This window comes from Pleurodeles waltl, chromosome 11 (assembly GCF_031143425.1).
Source record: "Pleurodeles waltl isolate 20211129_DDA chromosome 11, aPleWal1.hap1.20221129, whole genome shotgun sequence".
In the NCBI taxonomy this organism is placed as follows: Eukaryota; Metazoa; Chordata; class Amphibia; order Caudata; family Salamandridae; genus Pleurodeles; species Pleurodeles waltl.
In genome coordinates, this window is record NC_090450.1 from 527,580,402 (window position 1) to 527,597,943 (window position 17,542).

The window sequence follows — 17,542 nt, forward strand, 5'->3', positions numbered from 1 at the left end:
AGTTTATCAGTACTCAAAACAGTTGCTTCGAAACACAATAAAAATCAATTTTCCAATTTATTAAAAATAATCTAAATTTTACTGAGCAAATAGGCACCAGAATAGCAAAAACGAGATCAAGGGAACCTGCAGTTTGATTTGTATGTGTTTCAGAGTTTTTGAGCACCATCCCTGGGCACCTGTTTGCAGTAGACCAGGTCAAAGTTAAAAGTTACTATTTACTACAATGGAGCATGGGTCAGATACAAGGACTAGGTTCATCCGTTTTACCTTCTACCTTAGCCTTTTTGTCTGGTGGATTTTTCTCATCTCTATTTTGGACTGCCGACTGAATCCAGGTCCACCGGGTTGGTCCCGGTGAAATCCTCCAAGTTGGGACTTAGAAACTTTCCTGGAAGTCGAGCTGTTTTCAACAGTGCAAACCAGCAAGTTGAATTCAACCCCCAGTGTGAATATGGCAGCAATCCTGTGGTACCCTCTAGTTCTTTCACGAAAAAGTTCAGAAAACCTTTTAAGTGTCTGCTTTTATCCGCATTAGGATCCAAGGCAAATCCAGTTGCAGCTGGTTAGCTGGGATCTTCTGTGTTGCTGGTTTCATGCAGCTTTTGTGTTCCTGGATCTTACCAGGAGGCTAGACAACTAGCCCTTGAAGAACACAAATCAATCCTGATTTCAAGTGGGAGCAGATTCAGTCATCAGGGGTTTGTCTTAACATGTACAACAGCAGGCTCAGTCCTTCTTCTGAGTTACAGACATTTGGTTCAGAAGATGCAGTTTCTCTTCTGTTTTCCACAGGTCCAGCAGTGTTCTGATGAAGGTAGCCAGGGGTATTACATTTATGCCTGCCACTAGGTTAGGGGAGGGGAGGGGAGGGGAGGAGTGATTCTCTAACCAATAAGGAAAAGTTCACATTGGCAACTGTACTGACTTTTACATCATTTACTGGGAACATGGTCCTGAACAATTCCAGAGTGTCCTGATAAAATCCAACATGACAGAATCTTTCTTCCCTTGGTCAGAACCCTGGGCACACCCCCGAGGTGTGTCTAAGGAAATTAGAAAGTCCCCCAGCAAAACCAGTTATGGAACAGGCTTTCCCCCCACTGGGATTGGTGCCTCTCAGGCTACCAATGGCAGGACAGGCAGGCCTAGCTGTGAGTTAGATGTGCCTCTGACAGGGGCTGCCCCTTTTGAAGCTTGTATAGTTGGTGACTGCGTCCCCCAGACCATTCTGTCGGGATGAGGACACATGTTCATGGAGCCAATGCCATTTTGTTCTCTTCCTGAGAGCAATTTACATCTCTCAGTAGGATACCAGGTGATACATTGTTATTATCTCAAAAAAGGGTCACTAGATGCTTTTAGGCATGTAAAGGTCAACTCTCTAAAAGTGGCACTTTCAAAATCTGAACTTTAAACTCTGACTTCACCATCAGATTGAATTTTAAATTCCTATTCATTTGTGTCCTTAAATAATGGGTCTAGCCTGCCTCAAATCAGTCATACATTATAAGGTGTTATAATGTAACCCAGTGCTTTTGTAGGGGCGAGCCAGCCTGCCACACAGTGAAAAACACATTTGGGGATTGTTCACTGCCAGGACATGTCAAATTTAAGATCATATGCCCAATGTTTTAAATACTATACACCCCACTGTAGGAAACTGGCCCTTTGTGGTAGGTGAATACAGTGTAAAGGGTCTAGGGGTTCCCCTGTGAGTGGACAGGGCTAGCTATGCAATCCCAAAGTGCTCTATTAGGGGTAGTGAGGTCGAGCAGCCTTGGGTGTAACACAGAGGAATGCATGACATCTACAAATAAACACAACAGTCAATAAATGAGACACATGCGGCATCAGAGAAAATTCATTCAGGTAAGTATGTTTTTAAATAGTAATTATTTTTGTTTTAAAAAGTGGACATGGTGCAATTTCTGAGTTCTGCAATGTTCTCCCACGGGAAGAAAAACAAGTTCTCCAATCAGGTACTGTATGACGACTTACAGGACCAATCCTCGAGACTTAAGGTGAGTTATGGGCAAGGGTCAGGACCAAACCAACAGGTCACTCTTGGTGACACTGGGCAGCGAGGTGCAGGGATGTAGTACAGTGTCATGTCCCCTGTGTGTTTCAGTGGATATTGGTCTCCGTGGAAAAAGGCTGCAGGCTCTGGCTATGAGGCCAGTTGAGATCAACCAACGGGTAGGTTATAAACGTGGGGTGATTAGGGACGAAGGTGCACCTTTGGTCCTCTCCTCCATGGGTCAAAGGCAAGGAGTCCAGAGGTGTCCTTTTATTTTGGGTTTCTGTGTCAGGGAGCATTTGTGGTTGAGGGGTCCTGTGGTCTGGGGTCATCTGGGAGTCCAGGAGGAAACCACAGTGGACTCGAGCTCAGGAGAGCTGGGGGACTTCGTTGACACCAAAGGCCCAATTCAACTCAGGCTGGAGACGATGGGTGCAGTGATTGTTTTAGGCATCGGGTTTCTCTATCCACAGATGCTGTGGAAGAAGAGGCCTGCGTGCAGAGGCAGCAAGCAACTTTGGGTAGTCCAGGCGGGGTGAAACCACGATCCACTCGGACTCTGGGGAACCTTCTTGGCATTGGTGGTCCAACTCTCCTCGGGTTGGAGATGGCAGGTGCAGTGGTGACTTCAGGTGTCAGCTTTTGGTGATTCCAGAGGCTTCAGATCCCCTTTGGAGGTTTTAGGAGAACAGGTTTGCTGTTCACGGGCGGTCTTAATTGAAGGCAGGCAGTCCTCCCAGGTTTCTGGAGTGGCAGCTGCAAGATGGTTTGGTGCAGATTTTGCCGAGGGATGCAGACGGCTTCGGGGTTGCTACCAGGTCAGTGACTTCTTTTCTCCTCTTCTGCTGTAACGGCTCTTTGGTGTCTTTTGTCTTCTTAGGTCGTCAGGATATGCTTCTCTGGTGCCAGGGGCTCCCCTAAATACTGAATGTATGGGGCGTGAGCGGTATGTAGGGTAATAGCAATGTGCTATTGGCCCTTGGGGACACTACACCCCTCTATGGCCACTTCCTGTTGGAAGTGGACATAACCCTGTCCCAGAATTCCTAAGTATGTCATCACAAAGATGGCTACTTCTGGAAAAAATCGTGTCCATCTCACAGTAGCCCACCTTATGGGTGGTACTATCCTGGGGTGGCACACACACCTGACCCGCCTGTCCAGGTGCCAAAGGGGATCTGAACAGATGAGGTGGCTTCTTCTCCTGTGAGGGGAGCCAGGTTTGCATTTCAAAGGCTGCAGCTCTTTGAGGCTTGCTGCCTTAGAAAGGCTAATCAGCAGGCCACCCTGTGGGAGGGGGTGTTACACCCTCTTCCCGGACAGGCTTTTGTTCTGGATCTCCTGAGAGCAGAGGGCTCTCAGGCTAGGGTTCCAGAACAGTGTCTTGGGTGGCAGGCTGTCAGAAACTGGTCCGCGAGCACACCAGAGACTGGTAGGGTTTCAGGGGCACCATTAAGGAGCCCTCTGGGTGCATGTATTAGTGAATCCAACACTGGTATCAGTGTGGGTTCACCAATTTGAGATGTTTGATATCAAACATCTCTATCTTCAGTGAAACCATCAAGTAGATGGTGGACTCGTATTGCTTGTATTGACCAGTGTCCGGCACATGTATTTAAAATGGCTTCCATGGTCACTGGCTATGTCTGAGAATCAACAAAGACATTCCATGGGCATATCTGCTCATGTGTATATGCCCTCAAATGTAATATTGCACCCTGTCTTAGGGTTGTAAGGCCTGCTAGAGTGGCTACTTGCATATATTGCATGAAGTGTTGGGGGACATGGCACAGAGGCGGTGTGCCATGTTATGTTTTCCCTTTTGGACTGAACCAAGACACACAGCCTACAATGATAGTTTGTCATGTGGTCAGTGAGGGGGTGCCTTAGGGTGGCACAATTCGTGCTGCAGCCCTCAGGGACCCTTTTTAGTACCCTAGGTACCAGGGGTACCATTTACTAGGGACTTACAGAGAGTGCTAAAGGTTTTGCCAATTGGGGAAATAATTGTGCAGTTTTGGCAAAGAGATCTGGCACTGTGGACTTGGGTAGTAGGAACCCAGTCCACTTTTAGTCAAAATCACATCAGATACCAGGCAAAAAGTGGGGGGTAACCTTGTCAAAAAGAGGCACTTTCCTACACCCACCCTATGGGTACATAGAGCCTACCTTGGGGGTGACGTGTAGGTACTAAAAAGGAAGGTTTAGGCCTGGCAAAGTGTTTGTTTTGCCAGGTCGAATTTTCTGTTTTAAAACTGCCATGGTAGGCTGTGGCAGGTCTAGAGTCATGTTCTCACTTTGTCACAGTAGTGGTGGCACAATCAGTGCTGCCATCCACTAGTGACATTTAACTTGCAGGTCCTGGGTATGCAGAGTACCATATACTAGGCATTTTTTTTTTTTTTAAGGTAAGTTCAACATACCAGTCAGATATTGGCCAATTGCACATACCACTTTAGTGGTCAGATCATCTACACTGGGGGCTGGACGTCAGCGCCCCAGTGTTCATAGTCAATAAACCAGAATTAAGGTTATCAAAAAGGGGGGGGGGGTTGATTCTGCAAAAAATACTCTTCCTCACACCAATCGTTTTTTGAACTCTGCTTTTTATATTTTCTCATTGCTCAAATGTTACTCTTACACTCTTTATAAACGTAAAACTCAGCAGTTGCTGAGAGTTTTCGAAATTCAGTCCTAAGATGTATTTTCATCAATATATGCAGTATCCTTAGCCAAACTTGTTTAGGTAGGTTTTATTTAAAATTGTGATTTATCGTTCAAGATCGTACACAACTTTTGGGAATAAAAAGCCATGCATGCGGTGCTGTGAGCTTGTACTCTAAATTTTCCATTTAGTCTCATTAAATTGAACGGAGCAGTTCACTGTTTACTACATCACATTTTGACAGTAACCTGTACATATATCACCCTGCAAGATTCCATAGTCCTGAGAAGCAAAACAATGTGACGTTTATAATTGGAAAATACATTTTTCACAATTGGAAAGTGCCATTTTTTTAAATTGGAGTTTTGTTAGTCATACAGTCTCCTTCTTCTTGGAAAGTTGAAAAGGACATTTGGAGCACCCTTATCCACCGATAGTTTCCTCAGACACAATTAACAAAGACAAATTTCTCTGTTCCTTAGGAGTAGAGTCACACAAGTAAGAAGAAGCTGTTTTACAATTTTGTAATTTAGTTTTGACAAAAAAAATCTAGGATGATAGCCAAACGGTTCTGAAAATTCTGTAAATATACTCCTCATTTTAAAATGTATTATTTTTAGAGACTGTAAGGGTAATTTCGAGCCTGGGAGGTGGCTTCCCAAATCAGTGGAAGCCACTGATTCCACTCCGACAGAGAACCACCCACCAGATGTAGCAGGGGATCTCTGTGTTTTCAACATAGCTGCTCACCACTGAAAGTACTGAACTTTGCAGAGTGCATGCCAAGTTTGTTGGACCCACTCAGTATAGGTTTTTTGTTCTCAATAAACAAACTTCCCCAAGTAGGATTATGTTTCTTGAAAACAAACACAGTCCTGATGCGCTGCAAGCTATTTTTATTGCTTCGTTTTCAAGACAGCCAGGCCTTTCTTTGATGGTTCCATGCTTGAAATATGTAACTCAGAAAGACAGCCATTCTTCTGCTTCACCTAACTCGCAGGGGGTGCAAACCAAGACTTGGGTCAATTGGGAATCTGCTCCTTTTTGGAAGATGCCTTGCATATACAAACGCTAAATTACCCTTTTTGTCTCAAACTGATGTTGATGATAAAACAACCAAAAACATAGCTAGGTTTGTTTAATTGGGACTTTTAAATTGTTCAGCATGCAGCTCCACAGTTGTTTTTGTGCTACTCCTGTTTTTGATTGTAGGAGTTTTGTGATGTAAAGAGTGATTCATGCAGTTAGCTTGCATGCTGACCAGTGATGATGGTATGCAGTCAAGGTGGTACCATGCCCTTTGAAGGATGGCACAGTCCTGTCACTTTCACCCATAAGGTGAATATGTCCCTTTTAGGGCTCTTCCTTCAGAGGCAGTGGTTTATTTCAGATTTGGGTCACATCCAGTTTGTTCCACATTGTAATTGTATTTATATAGCGCTTACTACCCTGGACGAGACGTTGAAGTGCTTTTTGGCGAGTAGCACGCCACTCCGGACCCCAAAAGGATTAGTGGTGGATTAGTAGATGGAAATTCGAATATAGTATTAGTATAGGTAGGTATAAGTTAATATGAGCAGAGGACATGTGAGTCTGTTAGTTGATTTGAATAGAATAATGGAGGGATAGAAGATGGAAGAATGCAGAAGTGTTAATAGGGAAATCATACTAGTAAGAGGAGGTTTGGGAGGAGTAAAGGAGAGGTGGAGGATGTAAGAGTCTGTAGAAAGGTATTAGGGAGATCATGCTAGTTAAGTGGGGTTTGGGATGAGTCAAAGGAGAGATAAATGAAGGAAAATTTAGTAGGGTTGTTTAGGAGTTTATAGTCGCAAACTGAGATTTGGGGTGAGCCAGGAAGGGTAGAGGTGAGAAGAGTCTGGGAAGGGTTATTTTGGAGATCATAGTAGTAGAGTGGGTTTGGGATGAGTCATCGAGTGGAGAAGGACAGTTGATAGAGGCATAGGGTGATGGTCAGACAGAGTAAAAATTTGAGAGGGTAAAATGTTTTTCCTCTTGTACAGTAGGAATAGAGTAGTAGATATATAGATACATGATTACATAATAAGGAGAATAAATGTGTAAGGAATATAATATTGAGATTTAAAGTTCTATCATATAAACACAGGCTTTCAAGAGTTACAGTATTTGAAGCTAATTGATATGTGTACTTTTAGAACAGTATTTTATCTTTCCTCAATATTTCAATAGTGAAATGCTTGTAGATAAATAGTTAAGATAATATTTATCTATTGGGATAGATAAAATGAAACGAGCATTTGCAATGCAATAGGTCTCATTTGTGAGAGTTAGAGGTATTGGCGTTGTAAATGATAATGTCTTTGACCTATGTGTTTTGGTTTGGAGTGTAGTGGATGTATGCCAGGTGCCACGGCAACCTTCCCAGGCCTGTCACTGCAGGAGAGAGGACACAACAAGGCCACCATCTTGGGAGTGTTTTTGCCTCATTCCTACAGATTGGCTGTGATACCCTAGAGATGCAACCATGTCTAGTGTTTACCTAAACTTTTCTAAAACCAAACAAGCAACAAAGAGCCACCTTTGTGTCATTTAACCCGGAGAATGAGGGCGTCAAGAGTTAGGAGCAAAGTAAAGGGGGCAGCCATATATTTCTCTGTGTTAAACCTTTAAAGGAATTTTTCCTCCACGTTGGCAATACCAGCTTAACTTTTAAAAACATTGATTGTATACAAGAGAATAACAGAAGAGGCAGTTTAACTGCAAATGAATTATAGAGATGTTAAGAATGGCACCTCCTTTGCAGCGCTATGAAATACAGAACCCTTATTACTAAGTGCTATATAAAAAATAAAAAAAAGTTAATCCCAGACTGCCCCAACACGCACAAGACAAAGAACCCTAGGGGAGAGGATGTGGCGTAAGGCCCAGAGCTGCCAACTTCAGAGCTGGGGAACAAGTTTCAAGACTTGGCGCCAGCTCAACATCCTGTCATTTTGGGCAAATCACTTAATCTCCCCTTACTACCAAAAATGAATTGTGTTCTTGTGTAATGTGACCGGTGCCCATGTAAAATGCTGTAATACCTTTGTATCGAATTTGCACTAACTGAATTCTATTTGAAGAGGCCCAATTTACAACCAAAGGCTAGATGTTTTTTGCTATCAAGCTTGAGGCCATGAACTGCTTGGGTCTGAAGTGCTGACTCCTATTCAACCATTTTGGAGACAACACCTTTCGCCGTCTTCTTGCCAGAATTTACGAGGTTATCAAGACCACATGCTATCGCCTGGCATTAAGCTCTACTCGAGTCAGTTTGTTAATGCACCCACTGCAGAGGTCTTAACAGTATGAGAATGTCACAGATTACAATCCTGCCATAGCTTTTTCACCTCTTCATCTCTGCAAGGTTGATGAAAATGAATTATAGCAGTTTTGTTAAGAATGGCACCTGCTTAGCAGTGCTATGAAATGGCAGAACCTGTATTAACAAGAGCTATATAAAACATTTTTTTAAGAAAAAGTGTTATTCCCAGTCTGCCCTAACACGCACCAGACAAAGAACCCTATGGGAGAGGATGTGGCATAAGTGCCGGAGCTGCTGACTTTGGAGGTGGGGAGCATGATTTGAGTCTCTGCACCGGCTCAACATCCTGTGATGCTGGGCAAAACACTTAATCTCCCCTTAATGAATGTGCTCTTGTAAAGTGCTCTAATACCTTTGTATCAAGTTTGAGCTTTATAAACCTGCAAACAAAATAAAGTGCTCCAATAACTTTGTATCAAGTTCGTGCTACATAAAACTGCAAAAAAAATAAAAAATAAAAAAGACCATGCAGACATCGCAAAGAAACGGCAAGATGCTTGAAACCAAGGAAGACGAAGAAACATCATACTGCCATCAGCGAAGCAGCGAGGCAAAAGAAACACTAAGGTACATGGCTGATCGTGCAATAATCCATGTAACAGGGTCAGTCTCCAAGGCGGTAACAAAACAGCTTCAAGGCGGGACAAACAAAAGCATTTACAAACAGAAACATTTACGAACAAAATCAAGGCATTTTTAAAAGGCAGTCCCAGGATCGAATGAAAGTGGTTGGTGTGAAATGGGTGTGGTTAAAGCCAAAAGAATAGATTACAACACGTCATGAAGCGAAACACTTGCGCACTGCTATGCTCAACCTAAACAGAGACTCAAGCAGCTCATCAAGCAACTGATATAGAAACTATGCAATGACCTATGAGCATGTCAAGTGTAGAATAAAATTATATTCAATTAAAAAAAACAAAGGTTGCAGGGACTCCACAGCTAGGCTCACATTCCAAATGCATCAAACCACAGAAAACCACCAGTCAGTCATCTAAAACAACCACAGCCTGTGGTCCAAGGCAGCTTCAGCTCAAACCCGCGCAATGCGCAGTTAAATGATCAGTAATTTTACTGCAGATGTTAGTGACATTCTCAATTATGTCAAATATGTCATGAGTGTTGTAATTTGTGGGGTAATTAGCAGTGCAATACAAGGGCGCAACCATAGTTACCCTAGGGCACGAGCCACAGTCACCGGAGACAACCAAATACAACTGGTGAATCTCCATGGCCCAACACGCCCCAAATGTGAACCTAGCCACGTCCCTGCAACCCTTGGTCCTCTAAGTGAATTTCTACTTTAAAAAAAAAAAAATATCTGTTTCCTAACTGTAATGTCCCTGTAACCTTTGTTTTTATCAGTGAATTTCTGTTTATTTTTTTTTAACATATAGTAATTTTCATTACCATACATTAAGCCGCAGTGAGTGGGTGCATGAGGGTGTCAGTGGGTCTGTGAGTGGGTGCACAAGGGTCTGAGTGGGTCTGTGAGTGGGTGCTCAAGGGTCTGAGTGGGTCTGTGAGTGGGTGTCCAAGGGTCTGAGTGGGTCTGTGAGTGGGTGCTCAAGGGTCTGAGTGGGTATGTGAGTGAGAGAAAGAATGAAAGAGAGAGAGAGAGTATTACAGGGCTTGATTATGATATACTTAGAAATGAGATATTTCTGCACAATTTGAAACGGCGACTGTATTTGTCATCTGAAAATTGTAAGATTACCTTTCAGTATGAGCCTTAAACATTTGCAAGTAAAAACAAATTAAAAGAGGGAAATGACTCCGGATGCACCTCTCTGTGTGAAGGCCTATAACTTTCATCGTTATGCTACTTTTTTTTTTTTAATGATTTTCTTTCGGGTGGCAGGGTGAAGGGAGGTGAGATGGATCCTCAAGGCCTCCCCCACAGTCCCACCTTTCTTATTATTTTTTTTTTACATTTTTGGTGACCCTATACAGGCAGTCTGGGGCCTCGGGGAACCTCAAGACCTCCCCCGCGGTCCCATAGCTCCAGCAATAAAGGAGGTGCTTTAAGTAGCAGCTCTCTGGTTGCTGAAGCAAAGCTTTCAACTCTGTTCCTTGCAGGCATCTCCGTGCAGGCAACAGAGATTAAAATTCTGCATTCTGGTAATGGGACCGGTTTGACAGGTTCCGCTGTCAGAAAGTGGACTTGGTTTGCTGTGACTTGGCCGCAGCTGTCAAAGGTGCGGGGTGGGCACCTTGGACATAGCAGGAGCTGGTTCTGGGGGTCCCCAGGGCCATCAGTGGCTCCTTGAGGAGGACCGCTCGGCTCCCTTTTAACAAGAATAGCTCTGTGGGAGGGGGTGGTCCCCGGGGCTGCAGGGGGTTTGAAACTTACCCACTTTCTATTTTTGTTTTAACATATGCCCCTGGGAGGAGGTGGTCCCTGAGGCTGTGGGGGTTGGCAGACCACAAACAATTTAATCAGTGCCCCAGGGGTGGGCGTGCACACAATTTGTTCGATGCCCCAGGGAGGTGGAGGTCTCCAGGGCTGCAGGGGGTTTGAAACTGTCTCCCTCTTTCTATTTTTTTTTTTTTTTTTTTTTTTCTTTTCATATGGCCTGGGGAGGAGGTGGTGGTCCCTGGGGCTTGGGGGGTTGGGGGGTGCAGCCTCCTCCGCTCTCAATGAGATCAGTACCCTGGGGAGGTGGTGGTCCCTGGGGCTGGAGTGGGTGGGTGGGATTGGAGTGCTGCACAGCCCCCACACAATTTGTTGAATACCTCACGGAGGTGGAGGTCCCCGGGGCTGTGGGCGGCCACGCTGGCTGCCCCCGCACACAATTAAACAAATGCACCGAGGAGTTGTTCTTTCCCAGGGGTGGTGGTAGGCAGCCCCCCCCCCCCCTCCCACCCCCCCCCCCCCCCAAATTAACTTTGATCAATTAGAGACTGAGAGAGAGACACTCTCTCGCAATGCAATAACCTTGATTAATGTTCCGGGGAGGTGTCGGTCCCTGGGCCCCGCATTTAAATGATGTCCCTGGGACTTGGCCCACCCGGGGGATTCAACATGACATTGTTGATCCCTTTATAGTGCGTGCCTCTCTCAACACTTCTTTATTTTTAACCTTAATCAGCAGATAAGGTAGGCAGAGATGAAGCAAAGGGCTGCAGGTAGGAAAATGGTGACATTTTAAATGTTTTATTGGACGTTGTCCCGGAAATATTGCATATGGAATATAATGTTTAATTCCACTATAGATAGATCTGAATTCTATTACTGCCAGCAGGACTTCCTTCACATATTGGGCAGGAAGTCTTGTGTGTTGTTCCATTGTTAGTTCCTCGCTTGATTATGCCATTTTGTTCTCTTTGGGGCTGTCAGAAAAGTGTACTTATCAAGCCTATTCTGTTGGGATGTCAGTACTTGTGCAGACCCATTCAACCCTCCTGAGTTGGGCAGCTGTAGCACTCTGGCCTAGTACTGAGCTCCTACTTTGTATGGGACTCTCCTGTCCTTCATGTCTCTGGTGTGAGTCCTCTTTCTTCTCTAATCTTGTGTGTGCAGTTGGAGGTGGTTGGGCACTTTCCTGTCACCTCGCACCATCCAGTCAGGCCTCCCTTTTTTGATCCGAAAAATCTGCACATACCAAGTTTCATTCGTACTTTAATAAGCGTGGTGGAGGATGTACAATTACTCATGTATTTTTAGTAGAATACGACTTGCCAAGTCTTAGTCGCAATTATGCTAAAGTGCCAAGCCTCCCACTCCTTTCTCATTTTTCCCATTCTACAGGAGATATTTAATTGTATCAACAGGAAGATTTAAGTGGGACTAATGAAGACTTAAGTGGGACTAATCCCATCATTGCTCCAAAGACCCCATTGCTACGTCTGAAGTCAGTGCCCTTTTGGGCACAGAGGTCCCAAGCTATGCTTGAACTTCAGGATTGAGCCAGTCTCCTTCTGGGCTTGGTGCTACTAACATGATTCACTAAGTGCTTGAATACGTATGCTTCCCTGGGTGTGGGACACACTCCTCAGTCTGTTTCTGTGATTCTGGGAGTGAGGTTGGTTGCACTGTTGTAGAGCCTAGCTTCATCTTGGAGAATTATCTATCAGAGTCTGAATGTGTGGATGTTTGTATATCTCTGCCTTCATCTCATCCTTCATCTTCTCTACTGTTCTGATCTACCCCTATTGAATGCACAGGGCTGTTTAGAAGGGGAAATCAGCAAGTAAAAAGTCTAATTGGAAAAAAAGTGGCACACAAGTTATGATTGGCTGTACTCTCATGAACCTTGTTTGATCTTGGTTCTTGGTGATCAATGCAAAAATGTTCTTGCATTTTAAAACGCATTTGATTCATCTGGCCTGTTATTGACCTGGGACCTCGAAAGATCGCTTTTTTTTCTTCTGGAAAGAGCATTGACCATCTGTTCGACAGCTTGCTGGAAACTAGGACTGTATCAATCTAGTGGTCCATTCAGGATCTTCGAGTGCCTTGCTGTGGTCCTTCATACCAAACTATAAATGTTATTTCAGCAGTTATAGTTGGAATCACTTGTTGGGCAGCCAAGCCTGTCCTGGTCAACCCATTTTAGTCCCCATCCTGAGATGATGGGTCTAAGCTTACATTATTTTAGTGCTATGTGGCTTCTGCATGCCAGCACTGCAAATCACGGCTGCAGCTTTTGATTGTGGGGTTTGCTCTGGGGCCTCTCCAGCAGTGACTTTTTGGAAGGATAACAATTCCCCTACTCGACATGATTATTTTTGGGCCAAAGGTAGCCTATCTGACTCTAACAAGCTTTTACTCTGAAGAGGGTATGAAGTACGTGGGCAATACCAAAATCCTCTTCCTGATCTGAAGACAGGCAGACATTCAGGCCTCACAACTATGCTGAGCATGCATTGGCATTTAGGCACCAGGGTCATGTGTCAGGGCATGTTCCTGATGGTCTCCTGCATTGATGGGGTTGGCAACAGAATGTAAAAGGCTTGAATAAGGGTCTTCATTCCTGAGTAAGATATATTCATGAAGTTATCAAGCTGGACTCAAAGGCTTAGGAGTGCTAGCCTGTTCATGTTGTTCAAACCCATCAAAACAGCAGTGCATTCAGTTCAGCTACCAGATCGGCAGGCAGGCAGGATCACTAGGTGATGGTCTGATCCTCACTTGCTTTTCCTTCTGCTACTCTGATTTAACGAGTTCTTCAGATAATCAGAGTCCTCAATGCATGGCTATTTTGGTAGTAACAGGTAGGACCAGCTAGACATGGTTCTCATTTCTTCTGCTCTTTCTTCATAGACTTCACTTCTCTTTCTTAGAGAAGAGATCTCTGATCTGTGGGTACTCTGAAGATCCTGCACCCTCGCTACCATTGCTCAGCTTGAGCACTTGCTTTTTGAGAAGTCGACCTTTGACTACTATGGCATCACTTCAGAGAACTTTGTTGTCCTACCAGCTACCAGGAAGCCTTTCAACACAATACAGCACAGGAGTCAGTTGCTAAGGATTTGCTGTTAGGGTTTACCAATGAGTATCAGTTGGCCTGATGAACGAAATCCTGCACTTCACCTGCTATCTAGTCAAACCTGCCATCTTAGTTGTCACTTTCAAAACCCAACTGTTGGCCATTGAAGTGGCATTTGAAGGACCTGATGCACCGTTAACCTGCAGTCGGGAGCCCTGTTGTCTCTTGGGATCTCACTCTGGCTTTGATAAAATTGCACTCTAGATCAACTCAAGACATTTGCAGGCAGAGATGCTAGCCAAGCAGCAGCCAAGAACACAAGTGCTAAATGGACCACATATATCACACACTCCCTGGGACAGATTCTTCATTGTGTGTCCAAGAACAGTGGCTGATTCAACTTTAGTGATATTCCCCATACTTGCAGCTGACAGAGAAGTATGCATGGTGGAGAAAAGTAATACATTATTTAAATATGATTCTTAAAAATGCATTTGAATGTATATGAATATATAACGATGTTTTAAAAAAATATAATATAAATGTAAAACCTGACAAAAAAACTAAAAAATCTCTAGTAAACTCAAATTATACTTCAAAAGTGCATTCAAACAAAACACTAAGGGCCTATTTACAAATCTGGCCATCACAAGACCGCCAGACTTGCGGTGGTCGTCAGACTGAGGCGGCTGTGGCGATCCGACTGCAAAATTACAAGGTGGGCGGGCAGACCTGCCAACCGACCTCCATCTCCCCAGGGTCCAAGATCCTGCTGCAGTGATGGCGGTTGCCGAAGTCAGTGCTGCCTGGCTGATTACAAGCCCACTTTCCACCAGCCTTTTCAAGGCGGTCTGACTGACATGAAAAGGCTGCTGGAAAATCAGTACTGGGGGCCACGGGGGCCCTGCACTGCCCACGACCATTTCTAGCACTGCCAGAATGCATAGTCTGCTGGGCAGACAGTGCGCATTCCAGAGGTGCTGGTCTGCACCCCTGTGTCACAATAACCTTGGTTTCCGCTTGTCACTCCAGTGAAAAACTTCCAATGGTGCTGGTGGTGAGACCGCCAACAATGTGGCGGTCTCCTCACAGCAAGTCTGTCGGTCGGGTGTTCCGACCACCAGACTCGAAACGAGACCCTAAATAAAAATATTAAATTACAATAAAATACTGTAAAATTGTCATCAAAGTTAGAAAACACTTAAAATAAAACCTAATTAAAATTCTGAAATTTTAAATTAAAAAAAATCAAACTGAACTCCATTAAACTAAAAGTTAAAACAAAAACATCAATAAACAAAATTATCCATCTCAAATTCACCACAAAAAAATAACATTTAAGACCAAGAAAACGTGAATTTGAATGTACCACTCTCTCTTGAGCCTAAAGCACAGGTGAAAAATGATTGCACTTTAAAAAGCTAACATTGACTATTCCCCACTCCAATATAAGCAACAGCAGGGAAAGCACTGGACGTAGAGTAGTTCAGATTTACTATTCCCACTCCAACCTAAGCAATGTTCGTGGAATTGTAGGATTTTGGAGAGGTTATATTTTCTATCTGTACCTACGCAACACTGGGGAAAGTGCTGTAAGTTGGAGGGTTTTGGTTTACTTCTTCACACTCCAGTCTAAGCAACAGTACATAAAGTGTTACAAAATATATTTTAAAAATCACATTAAAATGAATCTAAAACAGAAACATCCTTTACATTAAATGTTTATTTTAAAACATACCATTAACCACAAAAACGAAAGTACTTAAAAAAAAAAAAATAACAAAATTGACTGATACAAAATTAGCAATTTCAACTTTTTACTCCAGTATTGGAACTTTCATAGATTCACATGCTTGAATCATTCCCCGTCGTCGAGATGGGAGTCCCGGTATAATTTTCATAAGTAATGTTAAAACATATTGAAGAGAAAAAAGGCCCTAGGCCTCTTCAATTTGATAGACTATCAGAGTCATTTTGTAAAAAGGACCAAACTTGATCCTCCACCAATCAGGCGACAGCACCCTTCAGAACCTCCTGAGAGAAGCTCTAGCACCTCAGATTTTCTACCGCACGTCGTGCTAGGGAGTCTCCTCAGAGCTCTGCTCTGGTTTCACACCTTTATTCAACTCTTTTTCTCTCAGAGAAACTCAATTATTTTGATTTGTCAGCTATTTACCAACTATGTCTGACAAGGAAAAGAAAAGTCTCTTTAGAGACTGCAAGACTTGTGGGAAGAAAAGACTTCATTCTGAAGATCCTCATCAAGATTGCATTTACTGCCTCTATCCAAATCATTCAGCCAAAGACTGTAAGATTTGCCGTACTTTTTCTTCTAAAACCTTAAAGGATAGAGAAGGCAGATTACTAATATGGCTGCAGAAACTGAAGCATAGGAAGGATCCAGTTTCTGGTTCTGAGAATGAGGAATCTTCCACTTCCAAGAGATCAACTAAAAGGGCAAGATCACGCTCTAGATCTCCCTCACAAACCTCAAGGAAAGCCCTCAGAAAGACTGTTTCAGGGTCTTATAAGGGTCGCAGCCCATCCTCTTCCCCAACTAGACTCTCAAGTAAAGAGGGAAAGAAACATTCTTCCAGTTCTGAGAGGCACAGGAAATCCTCATCTGTTCCACCATCTGTGCCTTTCAAAAAACCATCTTCTGTGACTGGAAAAAAGTCCTCGTCGACGGATTCCCCGTCGACGGCACCGTCAGTGGGCGCATTGCCGACGACTCTAGCAACTTCAAGTGTTCCGTCGTCCACGGCTCCATCGGCGACTTCGTCGATGAGTACACAACCGTCGATGAGAACTACAACGACGACTTCAGCGTCGACGACCGTATACACCTCTTCCTCGTCGACGGCGCTTACGTCAGTGTCAGCCTTACCGTCGACGACGACTTTGTCGACGGTAGAATCGTCGGCGAAGCTTGCGGCTATTAAAATAACAGTGCGACCAGCATCGACGGCACCGTCTACGACTAAAGTCAGTTTACACGTCGTCGACGAGATCGTCGACGACACCGTCGACGAGGGAAAAATACCAAAAAAGAACGGAAAAGTTAACGCCAACCCACACTTCACCTAGTAAGGTATCCTCACTGGTACCAGTACATATTTTGGAGGGAGATGAAGATTCGGACGATGATGGGCCTTTTGGTACAGCTCACAGCCCCTCTGAATTAAATGTAAAATATCAGGAGGAGGAGGAATTTGAGGAAGCTTATGATCCCCAGGCCTCCTTGGAGCATCAGCAGTATCAACAGGGAGCGTATATCCCTTCCGACCTGCTTACTGGCCTTAGAGCCATGTTGGTGGATTACAATAGAAGGTTCCCTCCAGAGGGAGAACAACCTCATCCATTGCCCATTTCTGGTCCTTCTACTCCACATCAAAGACCGACGTCTTTGCATCTCACAGATGTGGCTACCCTAGACATGACAATTCCCCAGGACACTGACATCTCAGATGGAGATCAAGAAGAAGGAGAGCTCATAGATACTCACTCAGAGTGGGACGAGTATATTATTCCTGCTCCATCTTCTCCTTCTCATTCGAAGGTGGAGTCCCCACCTGAAGACATTGGAGGCTTCCATAATCTTTTAGAGAGGGCAGCCAAGCGTTTTGCATTACCGCTTCCTACGAAGCAAACGGATTGTTTCCTTTATGATTTTAAAGAGCCCTTTCAGAAGTCTGTGCGTTCCATCCCGATGGTGAACTATTTGTGGGACGAGGGCCTTAAAGTCATGACTAGTCCAGCAACTGTCATAGCAGTTTTGCCACGTCTAGACAAGAAATACAAAGCTCCCGATGATGCCCCAGCATGCTTGACAGGCCATCCTCCTCCAGATTCGGTAGTAGCTCAAGCGGCTCAAAGGAGATCAAAGAATCCTTCTGCTCCGATTTCCGCGCCCCCAGATAAGGATGGTAGAAGGCTAGATAACATAGGAAAGAGATTCTCTTCTATGGCCAGCCTAGTTCTGAGAGCTGCCAACTCCTTGGCTATTTTGTCTCGATATGACAGACAGCTTTGGGCAGATATTGCACCCTTTATTACTCAGCTGCCGGAAGACGTAAGATCAG

At 44.2% G+C, this 17,542-nt stretch overlaps 1 protein-coding gene across 2 annotated transcripts in view; it reads left to right on the forward strand.

The window, feature by feature from the left end:
* Nucleotides 1–17,542, forward strand: part of MRPL24 (mitochondrial ribosomal protein L24) — a 60,308-nt gene that overhangs the window by 17,726 nt on the left and 25,040 nt on the right. The window lies entirely within an intron of this gene.